This window comes from Scyliorhinus torazame, chromosome 7, assembly GCF_047496885.1.
Source record: "Scyliorhinus torazame isolate Kashiwa2021f chromosome 7, sScyTor2.1, whole genome shotgun sequence".
Taxonomy (NCBI): domain Eukaryota; kingdom Metazoa; phylum Chordata; class Chondrichthyes; order Carcharhiniformes; family Scyliorhinidae; genus Scyliorhinus; species Scyliorhinus torazame.
Genome location: NC_092713.1, coordinates 234,800,469 through 234,812,515, shown reverse-complemented (window position 1 = coordinate 234,812,515; position 12,047 = coordinate 234,800,469). Strand labels below are relative to the sequence as shown.

At 49.2% G+C, this 12,047-nt stretch overlaps 1 protein-coding gene across 5 annotated transcripts in view; it reads right to left on the bottom strand.

Annotated features, from left to right (window-relative positions):
* Nucleotides 1-12,047, bottom strand: part of LOC140426901 (histamine H2 receptor-like) — an 82,969-nt gene that overhangs the window by 61,100 nt on the left and 9,822 nt on the right. The window lies entirely within an intron of this gene.

Below are 12,047 nucleotides of genomic sequence, written 5' to 3'. Positions count from 1 at the left end.
CAAAGGGAAATGGTGGCCCCTTTGGAATGAATTCTGTGACAACGAGGAATCAGGTCCCGGGAGTATAGGACATACTTGGTGGGCGAACCTGAGCGAGATCCACAAAAAGAGCTTAGGGAAAGCTCGCAAGCCGATGGCAATCGTGTTCTGCTTGGCACAATTGCGAGGCATAGGGGAGGTCGTTAGGACGCTCCAGAAAGAAGTTGAGGGCATACATCGAATGAATAAGGTTGATGTAAGCGAGGTAGAAAAGGAGAATTTAGAATTGAGAAGGAAGATGGCAGCAAAAGATGGAGAGGTGGAGGATGCCAAAAGGGCACACCAGTCTTGTCTGGCGCACTTAAGCAGCTTCCAGTCTCAATACGAAAAAGCCTATCAGGACACGCAACGTGCAGTCCTGGAACGTGAAGAAACAGAAAAGCAGGTAGAGGCATTCCAGAGACAGTGTAGTGACCTAAATGCAGCGTTAAGAGCATTCCATGCTGCCACCACATAACAAAAACAAAGCACGCTAGATCACGCAAAGTGCCGGAAGCAGATTGCAGAGCTGCAATTGCTGCTTTCAGTTCAGAAAGGCTTCCAGGAAACCTTTGGAGCGAAATTAGATCAGGAAGACGGCCCTGATTGGGAAGAATTAAACGAGACAGCGCAGAGATATGTTCAGGGAACATGTGCGCAGGGAAAGCCACAAAAGAGGAAAGTGCCCCAACCCCCCACAGAGCAGATAGTTCACGCTCCAATGAACCTAGTCACCATCCGCCGCACAGCCATAGTGGACGATACGGAATTTCTATACTACACCCCCTTAACAGTGACCCAATTACAGGACGCGTGCGAGAAAATCACACCGTTCTTCCCCACCTCAGACCCCCACCATTTCTTTGCCACAGTCAAACATCAGGCGACCATGTATGGCCTGGATGAGCGAGAGCATGTAAAGCTCACAGTTTTAAGTTTAGGCCCTTCAGTAGCAGCAGCCCTTCCCGATCCACAGAATGTAGGAAGAGGCACCCTTGCAGAGATGCATACCGCGATCCTGGATGCGATCAGGTATAACCGGGGTGACCACGTAGATGGCCTCAACAAATGTAGGCAAAAGAAATCCGAGCACCCCACAGCGTTTGCTGGACGCCTGTGGATCCACTTTGCAGCAGTCTTTGGAGACTTAGACCGTGCCCATTTGTCCCCAGACAACGTGGCCAAATGGACCCGTACCCTTATCTCCCATGCCACAGAAACAGGACAGAAAGCCTGCGCGACTTATGAGCGCTCAGAGGAGGCCCATAACGAGAAGTGGGTAGTGAAAAGATTGTCCCGCGCTTGGGAGCAATCTATACAAAGTTAACCCGCAGTCAAGAATCCCGAGGAAAAGCAGGCCAACGCAGATATACCGGCAGTAAAAACACACCAGAACCCCACATGGGTGAATGAGGGAAAGAACAGCCCCCCACCCAAATCACAGGAGTGTTACAACTGTGGACAGTTGGGACACTTCGCAAGAGAGTGCAATGCCCCTAAAAAGCCACAGAGAGCCAAGCAGACGAGCACTCTGAGTAAGAAAAAGATAGAGCCCATTCATAGCGTTAGCGCCCATTCAGATCCGACGGACTTGACCGGAACGGACTGACGGTGTACAGGCTCCCCCAGTTGGGTCTGCGACACCTTTTGGGATAGGTCCGGACGACCGGTAGTTGCAGCGAAAATTCAGGGACAGCCCATCGAATTTCTATGGGACACATGAGGGTCCCGCACCACAATAAATTCCTCCACCCTGTTTCAAAAAGACACGTGGCCCACGACAGCCACTATCACCCTCAGCGGCTTTACAGGCCACTCACAGCAGGGACACATCACGGCCCCTGTACCCATTCAAATTGGTACCATCACCACCAAGCACCCCGTAGTTTTAGTTGACCTGCCCCACACAGCAGAACACATTCTGGGAATCGATTTCATGAAATCCCATAATCTTTCATTCGATCCAGTCAACCAGTGTGTTTGGAAGATGGCAAAATCTGCAAGAGCCCCCGCAACGCTCAACATAGGAGAGTACGCGAACAAAATTAGCGCAGTGGGCAAATTTTGGTTCAACCCGACCACGCTTAGTACAGACAAGCAGGTTAGGGCAGTTCTGTAAAAGAACAGGGCAGCATTCGCGACCCACAAGCACGATTGTGGACGGATGACTGGCTCCGTTCAAATAACAGGACCTGACCTTAGACCCCCAAACAGTATGGATTTCCCCAAGAGGCAGAGGGAGAAATCTCAAAGGTAATAGAAAGCTTATTAGAGCAGGGCGTACTTAGATCAGTAGCCTCAACTAATAATGCCCCGATTTGGCCAGTGAGAAAGCCCGATGGATCATGGCGACTGACCATCGATTACCGGGAACTCAACAAAATCACCCCCGCAGCAGCCCCCACAGTAGCCACAAGTCCCGAGACCATGCTCAAGCAGGGACTCAATTCCCGATTCTTTACGGTTTTGGATGTCAGTAATGGATTCTGGCCCATTCCATTGGCAAAGGCGTGCCAGTACAAATTTGCCTTCACCTTTAAAGCACAGCAGTGCACGTGGACATGCCTGCCACAAGGCTTCCACAACTCCCCTCCATTTTCCACCGACAGCTGGCAAATGGTTTAGCCAAATTCTCTCGCCCCGAATGTCTGGTTCCGTATGTAGAAGACCTACTACTGCAGACAGACACCAAGGAAGAGCACATTGAGCTTCTGTCCGAACTCCTGGAACTCTTACACTCAATCGGTTGTAAAGTCAACCCCAAAAAGGACCAGATTTTGGAAGATAAGGTGATATATTTGGGAACAATTATCACACATGGTAAACGCGATATCGAACATAAAAGGATTAACTCGATTGCTAAATTGCCCCTTCCCCAGAACATTTCAGCCCTCCGGTCGTTTTTAGGACTGGTTGGCTACTGCCGAAACCACAATGACGGTTTCGCCAGCAAGGCAGCACCCCTCTCAGACCTCCTAAAGAAGGGAGCCCCCTGGGAATGGCTTCCGCAGCATACGGATGCTGTGGACTCTTTAAAACAGGCACTCATAGCAGCCCCCGCACTACACGTTCCAGACCCGCTTTCCCCTTACGCCATAGAGGTAGCGACCACAGACCGCACCCTTTCGGCCATGCTCCTCCAGGAACGGCACAAACAGTTATGGCCAGTAGCTTACGCCTCCAGAATTTTAGATGCTGTGGAGCAAGGATTTTCAGCCTGTGAGAGGCACCTGCTCGCAGTATTTTGGGCAGTGCAGTATTTTTCATATATTACCGGACTCAACCCCATTACAATTCTCACCAAACACACCCCCAACTTTTACTGGACGGACGACTCAAGGACGGTACAGTCAGCCAGATTAGAGCAGCTAGATGGACCCTTCTCTTGCAGGGACGGGACATCACTGTTAAAAGGACAAAGACGCACACCTATTTAGCCAACAACTTACAGTACCCCGGAAACCCCATGAATGCGAAATTATCTCTCCACACCACAACACAGGCCCCTTTATTGCTAAGACACCCCCCAGAAAGTTAGGTAGTTCAACCCAGAGCCCCCAGCACATGGACACGTGTGAGCCCATAAAGATCTATGTGGATGGATCTTCCACAGACTTGGATGGGAAGTGCATAACAGGTTGCGGTATCTATGTTGAGGACGCGCAGGGACGCGCCCTTGAGGAAATATCGTTAAAACTTCCAGGCCACTTAGGTGCGCAGGCAGCAGAACTTACGGCCATCGCATATATAGTGGAACACCCAGATTCCTTCCCCAGCCCAGCAGACATATACTCGGACAGCCTCTTTGTCTGCAACAGCCTGACGGAATTCCTGCCCCTGTGGAAAGCAAGAGGATTTGTTTCCGCAGACGGGAAACCCCTCCCCTCAGCCCCATTGCTCTGCCACATTTTAGAGCGAGCACAGAACAGGACATTTGGGATAGACAAGGTTCGTAGTCACCATCGTTCCTCTCCCCCCTGGAAATGTGAAAGCCGACGCACTGGCTAAAGCAGGTTCCAGGCATGGGTATTTTTGGACACCCCCCGAAAGCGCACCAGTGAGTGCAGTTCAGGTCTCACAGACAAAGATCGAGGATCTAGTGGAGGCCCAGAAGCAGAACAGCAATCTCAGGGAGGAAAATATCCAGCACCCAATGAGAGGTTTAAAAATGCACTGACCACACATGACGGTGTGGTGTTAAAAGACACCCTTTATGTGGTTCCTGAACAGGACAGGAATCAACTGATTTGTTGTTCCATGACAGTCATGGGCATCAGGGAATCAATCCCACTACAGCCCATCTCAAGCAGCTTTGTTGGTGGCCGAATTTAAAGGAAGATGTAAACCATTACATCGAGAATTGTCTTATCTGTGCCCAGAATAATCCGGACAGATATTCCAAAAAGGCTCAACTCAGCCACACCCAACCCGTTAATGGCCCCTGGACTAATCTCCAGATTGATTTTATAGGACCATTGCCCCCTTGCAGGTAATTGACACATTTACGAAATGGGTGGAAGCATTCCCAGCCGCACAAACACTGCAAAAACCACAGCCAAGATTTTGACCCACCACATCTTTACAAGATGGGGACTCCCCCGCAGCATTGAATCCGACCAAGGTTCCCATTTTACGGGACGTGTCATGCAGAACACCCTCACGATATTTGGCATCACCCAAAAATTCCACATAGCATACCACCCACAGTCGAGTGGTATCGTGGAGCGCATGAATCGGACCCTAAAATCCAGCCTCAGAAAAATGGTCCAGCAAAACACCACTTGGGACTCAGTCCTCCCTTTTGCGCTGATGATTTTGCGTAATACAATTTCTACTTCCACAGGTTACACACCACACACCCTCATGACCGGACGCCCCATGAAAGGCACAGAATATTTATTAGGTTTAGACTTGACCAGCCCCGAAGTGACGGCCCTCACACACGAGAAAGCAGTAGAGCAATTTGTTAAAAATGTTAAAACAGCTCAGCTAGCAGTCGCAGTAAAATTAGGTACCAGAAAGAAACAGAGCAAGGCTTTTTTCGACAAGACAGTGCATGCGACTGAGTACAGTATAGGACAGCAAGTATACAACCCCAGCACATTCCTGTCACCAAAATACTCGGGTCCGTACTCCATTGTGGACAAAGTAAGCCCTTCCGTATATAAAATAAAGTATCCCAACGGTAAGACTGCGTGGTTCCATATCAACCAGCTGAAGGCATATGGAACACAGTCCAACCACTCACACCACGTCATGCTCGACGCAGCACACTATGCCCCGCCCACAGCCAACGTAACCCTACCATCCCCCAACACGTCCTGCCCAGCCACGGACTCGACCTCGACTCCACCCCCGAAATATACACTCCGCCCCGGAACGCCCACAGACTGCAGCAGCAGAGACAGCGACTGTGACTCGGACGATAGCCACAGCACGCCTCCCTACTATCCCCATGCAACAGGCCCCACACCCAGCGATTCCGATTACGATCCGAGTGATCCCTTCATGATCACTTTCCTGAACAAACCCCACCACCGACCACCGAACCACACTGACGACCCCGATTCTGTCCCCACACACACCAACTATTGGCACCAAGATAACTCGTTCCGACTCGTCCGCAACGACGAGAGCGACCCCACCTCACACCATGCAGCCCTTTCAGCCCTGATACACTCAAGAGTTTGGCACCCGGGAGAAGATGACGACCTTGGGTCTGACTCCCATACCGAGAACCCCTTTGCGACCCTGTTCGCAACCGAGAACTGAGGTGTCCAAATGATGTTTTAAAAGGAACCGCTTGGGAGAAGTGGTGTCCTTTCTGATGGAACCTGCCGCATGTTTTATGTTGTTTGTAAGTTTGTTAAGTGTTGTTTGTCAGACCGAAAAAAATTTCCACGGCCCCAAGCCCTTTCGGCCGAAACCTCTGAGGACTTGCCCACAGAGACTTGCTACTGTCCCAGATGCCAGTTCAGCGGAACTAGTCTGTCAACAGACGCCCGTTCATAACTGCCCTTCTGGTTCAAGGGAAGAACCATTGCGGCAACCCCCCACACGATGACTACATTTCTTGCCCGTTCTTGTCGGTTGCTCAGGCAGTGGAGAAACGGCTTGGGACCCGCCCTGCCTGGGAACCCCCCCTCTGGTCCACTACACTCGGGTAGGGGAGACACGGCATTGGTAGCCGTCCTACCCGGGGACTCCATCCAACTCTTACCCGTCGCGGCCCATACGCACTTCATTTTGGAAATTTCAGTTCAAAAAGTTTTGTTTTGTTTCAGGTAACCCTTAGGTTGCCAACCACATGCTATTTACATCCTGAAACATTTGGATGGTAAATTGCACAGTCTGCGAGACGGCTCGCACTGGTTCATTAGTTGGAAGTGTGTCTTGTCCTAAAATTCGATTATTGAAAAAAAAAATGAGGGAGTCACACATAGTGACCAATTATAAAGGGAGTAATTGGCACTAAAGGACAGACAGACTATCATACGAGATGTTAAACCAAGATAGTTACAGACACTATGCTTGTTTCCACAGAACTCCAGAAGCTCCAGGACCGGAGAAGAGAAGGAAAGAAAAGAAGAAGCACCATGAGGACTTCCTTCACATGGATCAGCATCATATTTATGGACATTTGGTTGCGGGTGAACGTGAACCCCATGACTTCAAGCCCCCCAGCCGTTAATGTTTCACTTCCCCTCAGTACCCAGAGCCCAGTCACCAGCGACACCACACCATCTTGGTGTGCCAGGTTTATAACCTGGTACTCTCTGTCATATGTAATAGAAACCTTACTAGTATTAGCGATACTCTGCTGCATCGTGCAGACTATGCGTCTAAGGAAATAGAGAAGGAGAGCCTACCGCGCTCGAACCCCGGTATATAGGATCAGATCCCCTATTTTCGGATACGACCAGACCCCCGACCCCCGCGATCTATAATAAAGAGCATTCATTTGCAGTTTTGTTGTAAATAAAGAAATGTTCATGAGCAAATTGTACGATCCTGAGCTTGACTGCCAAGCCAGGAAAAATGTGTATAAACTGCTATGATTTTGTTTGTATGGTTGAGGAAGGTCGAATAATGAAATGTTTAAGTGAGTGTAGTGTATTAAGAATAGTTAGCGGTTCCCATTTTATTGTTTTGTAATGCATGTCCCTGTTTGACATAGCGCCCCTTAGAATTGGCAGTTAAGATTTTTTTGCATAGTTATCGTCAGCGTAGAGGCCAGGAAAGAAGTGCCCCCCAGGTCAGGGAATGGAAAGCAACATAGTTAGGTGATCCTTCACGATTTGCGTTAGGATCGCAAGGAGGGACTGTAGCCACCTAAATTGGCCAACTCCCGATTTAAAATGGCGAACGGCAAAGGCTGATGGGAAAGTCAGCCAACAAGACAAAAACCAGCAGCCTCAGGTTTGCTGTGTATTTACCTCTGCAAAAACCAGACAACATCGATACCAGCGACCATCAGCATAACAAAGTAACAGCTATCTGCATACTGATGAGCAATCCCCGGGAACAATAAGTAACATTTTTGACACACAAAGCAAAGCCAGACTCCTCGGCACCAGCAGGAGCCGACAAAAAGGAGGTGAACGAGCACCTCAAGACCGCCCATTGATCAGGGAACCGCTCCAGTATTGGAGAAAATCGAACCAAGCGATTGGGGCAAAGTCCAATCACTTGGGATCAGGTACAGGGTCCGCCCCGAAAAGCGGGAAGCCCCTGGGGACTATAAGAGTTAAGCCACAAGTTCAAATCGCTCTCTTCCCTCTTCACCTCTGCGTCTTGCCCGGATCACCCAGCAACACGAACCAACATTGACCATGACCGGTGCAGTGAAGACTGACAAAGGCGCTCCTAGCTATCAATCCGTACCAACTTCGAATCCCGCAGACTCAGGACCCGAACGAAAGGTCATTTGTTCCCCTGAACTGGTGGGCCAGTCCAAAGTTAAGTATCGGCCTGTTAGTTGTAGAAGTAGCTTAGACGTAGAATCTGTGCATGAGTAGCGATTACTGTGCATAATAAATGTGCTTTGATTTAAATCTTACTAATCGGTGTATTGGGTTATTGATCATTACTCGGACTTGAACCTCGTGGCGGTATCATAAAGATACCTGGCAACTCGAGAGCAAAGGTAATAAAACATAGCAATTGAACCAAGGAGAAAATCAGCAACAACCTGGGCTTCAGGATTACTAGTCTGGTGACATTACCACTACACCATCTATCTATTACAATGTTAATGCCTATTTTCTTCTATCCTGTCCTCACCACTCTGGCTTATCTGGCCTTATTACCTTCCATTTATTCCACATTAAATGTCAAGCTGCTACTCAACACCCCAAACTATTTAAGTTTGTTTGTATTTGGTTTGCCTTGTCCCTGTTTTTCAATTTCTTCCCGCTCACCTCAGCACTGGAATTCCCTTAGTATAGAATTTCAGGCTCTTCAACCTCTTCTTATAGTTTAAATGCCTCAAACTAGGTTTCAGCTTGGTTGACTCTCAAACCCGATGTATCTGACTGTAGTACGTTAATCAGAGTCACACAGTTCATTCACAACAACTCCTTCCTTCTGGTTAAGCCAATTTTCAAGTCACCTCAGAAAATGACCATCTTCACTGTGCTTCTAGCTTGTGGGCTAACCACTTATGCAGCAAAATATTAAATAGTAAGCATTGCTAAAACATAAATATATCAGCATCAGTAATTCCCTGACTGACTCTTACCTTACCATACTGTCAGGCATAGAACAGTACAGCACAGTACAGGCCCTTCGGCCCACGATGTTGTGCTGACCATTTATCCTAATCTAAGATCAACCTAACCTACACCCCTTCAATTTACATGGCCGGGATTCTCCGATCCTGCAACCAAGTTCTGACGCCGGCGTCAAAAGCGGCGCGAGCCACTCCGGATTCAACGGGCCGCCAGGCCCGGGTATGCACCCCTTCCTAGGGGGCTAGTACGGTGCTGGAGTGGTGTCCGCCGCTCCAGCGCACGGAAGCAGTGCGCCACGTCTGGCACGTGTCCGCGCATGCGTGTGGGTTTCCGTCTCCGCGCTGGCCCCCAGGCAATATGGCGGAGCCCTACAGGGGCCCAGAGCGGAGGAACATAGGCCCCCCACGGAACTAGCCCGCCTGCCAATCGGTAGGCCCTCATCGCGGGCCAGGGCACCGTAGAGGCACCCCCCAGAGTCGGATCCCCCCACCAGGAGGGCCCCCACAGCCAGAACTCGGAGGTCCCGCCAGGTGGGACCATACGTAACCCACGCCGGCGGGACTCGGACAAATTCAGCCCGTCGGGGTGCGGAGAATCGTCGGGGGGCGGGGGGGCGCGTCGGCCACTTTCAACGGCCCCCGACCAGGGCGACGGCGATCCTGCGGGCGCCTGAGAATCGGCGGCGGAGAATCGTCAGGCCGCCGTCGGAGCGGCATGGCACGATTCTCACGCCCTCCCCCCCCCACCCCCACCCCCGGCGATTTTCCGACCCAGCACAGGGTCGGAGAATCCCGGCCCATGTGCCTGTCCAAGAGTTGCTTAAATGTCCCTAATGACTCAGACTCCACCACCTCTGCTGGCAGTGTATTCCACGCACCCACCACTCTCTGTGTAAAGAACCGACCTCTGACATCTCCCCTCTACCTTCTTCCAATCACCTTAAAATTATGTCCCCTCGTGACAGCCATTTCCACTCTGGGTAAAATTCCCTGGCTATCCATGCCTCTCATCACCTTGTACACCTCTATCAAGTCATCTTTCTTCCTTCTTCGCTCCAGTGAGAAAAGCTTAGCTCCCTCAACCCTTCTTCATAAGACATGCCCTCCAGTCCAGGCAGCATCCTGTTAAATCTCCTCTGTACCCTCTCCAAAGCATCCACATCCTTCCTATAATGAGGCGACCAGAACTGGACACAATATTCCAAGTGTTATCTAACTAGGGTTTTATAAAGCTGCAGCAAAACCGGCTCTTAAACTCAATCCCCCTGTTAATGAAAGTCAACACACCATACGCCTTATTAACAACCCTATCAACCTCGGTGGCAACTTTGAGGGATCTATGTACATGGACCCAAAGATCCCTCTGTTCCTCCAAGAATCCTGCCTTTAACCCTGTATTCAGCATTCAAATTCGATCTTCCAAAATGAATCACTTCACATTTATTTGGTTGAACTCCATCTGCCACTTATCAGCCCAGCTCTGCATCCTGTCAATGTCCTGTTGTAACCTGCAACAGCCCTCAATACTATCTACAACTGCACCAAACTTCGTGTCATCGGCAAACCTACTAACCTACCCTTCCACTTCCTCATCCAAGTCATTTATAACAACCACAAAGAACAGAGGTCCCAGAACAGATCCCTGCGGGACACCACTGTTCACCGACCTCCAGACGGAATACTTTCCATCCACTACCACTCGCTGTCTTCTTTCGGCCAGCCAATTCTGTATCCAGACAGCCAAATTTCCCTGTATCCCATGCCCCCTAACTTTCTGAATGAGCCTACCATGGGGAGCCTTATCAAATGCCTTACTGAAATCCATATACACCACACCCACTGCCCGACCTTCATCAACGTGTCTCGTCACATCCTCAGAGAATTCAATGAGGCTTGTGAGGCATGACCTGCCCCTCACAAAGCCATGCTGACTATCTTTAATCAAACTGTTTTTCAAAATAATCATCAATCCTATCTCTCAGAATCCTTTCCAACATTTTGCTCACCACAGACGCGAGACTGATGGGTCTGTAATTCCCCGGGATTTCCCTATTCCCTTTCTTGAACAGGGGAACAACATTCGTCTCCCTCCAATCATCCGGTACTACTCCAGTGGAGAGTGAGGACACAAAGATCATCACCAATGGCACAGCAATCTCCTCCCTCGCTTCCCGTAGTAAATTTGGGTATATCCAGTCCCGCCAAGGGGACTTTCCTATCCTGATGCTTTTCAAAATTTCCAGCACATCCTCCTTCTTAATATCAACCTGTTCGAGTCTATTAACCTGGTTCACACTGTTCTCGTGAGCCTCTCTCTAGTGAATACCGAAGCAAAGTATTCATTTAGGGCCTCCCCCATCTCCTCAGACTCTAGGCACAAGTTCCCTTCACTGTCCCTGATCGGCCCTACTCTCACTCTGATCATCCTCTTATTTCTCACATAAGTGTAGAACGCCTTGGGGTTTTCCCTAATCCTTCCCGCCAGGGCTTTTTCATGCCCGCTTCTAGCTCTCCTAAGTCCATTTTTTGAGTTCCTTCCTGGCTACCTTGCAACCCTCTACAGCCATGCCAGATCCTTGCTTCCTCAACCATACGTAAGCTTCCTTCTTCCTCTTGACTAGAAGCTCCACTTCTCTTGTCATCCAAGGGTCCTTCACCTTACCCTTCCATATGTGTACAGCCTTAACCGGGACCATGGATTCATGTCGCATTAGATTCACCCCCCACCATCTGGCCTGAGCCTGTGAAATCCTACCAACTGGTCTGGCTTGAGACAATTCACACCTCTTTAACCTGTGATTATCCCTCTCCAGTTGCTCCTTCTGGACCTGTAAAGACTTAATTACCTGCAAAGACTTGCATTCAAAGTATCGTCTTGCATCATTGACTTTGTCTATATATATGTTTCTTGAACCTACCTCTTCATTCACCTGAGGAAGGCGCAGTGCTCCGAAAGCTAGTGATTCGAAACAAACCTGTTGGACTTTAACCTAGTGTTGTAAGACATCTTACTATATTAAATAGTGTTCATGCTCTTGGAACGCTTTAGCAATTGTCATCATAAGCATTCCATTTGGTCCATTATTATGCAGTTCAATGTGTATATGAGAAATGGAATCCCTCCACGAAATATTCTTCCACTCTTGAGAAAACAATATCAAAGCCAGGCAATTGAGGTCAATGAAGAAGACAGCATTTCTATACATATATGTTTTTTTCTGCTTTACACTTGGCATTAATAAATTGGCACATTAATGTAACGGTTTTACATTAGCAAAACTTTTGGACATTGAAAACT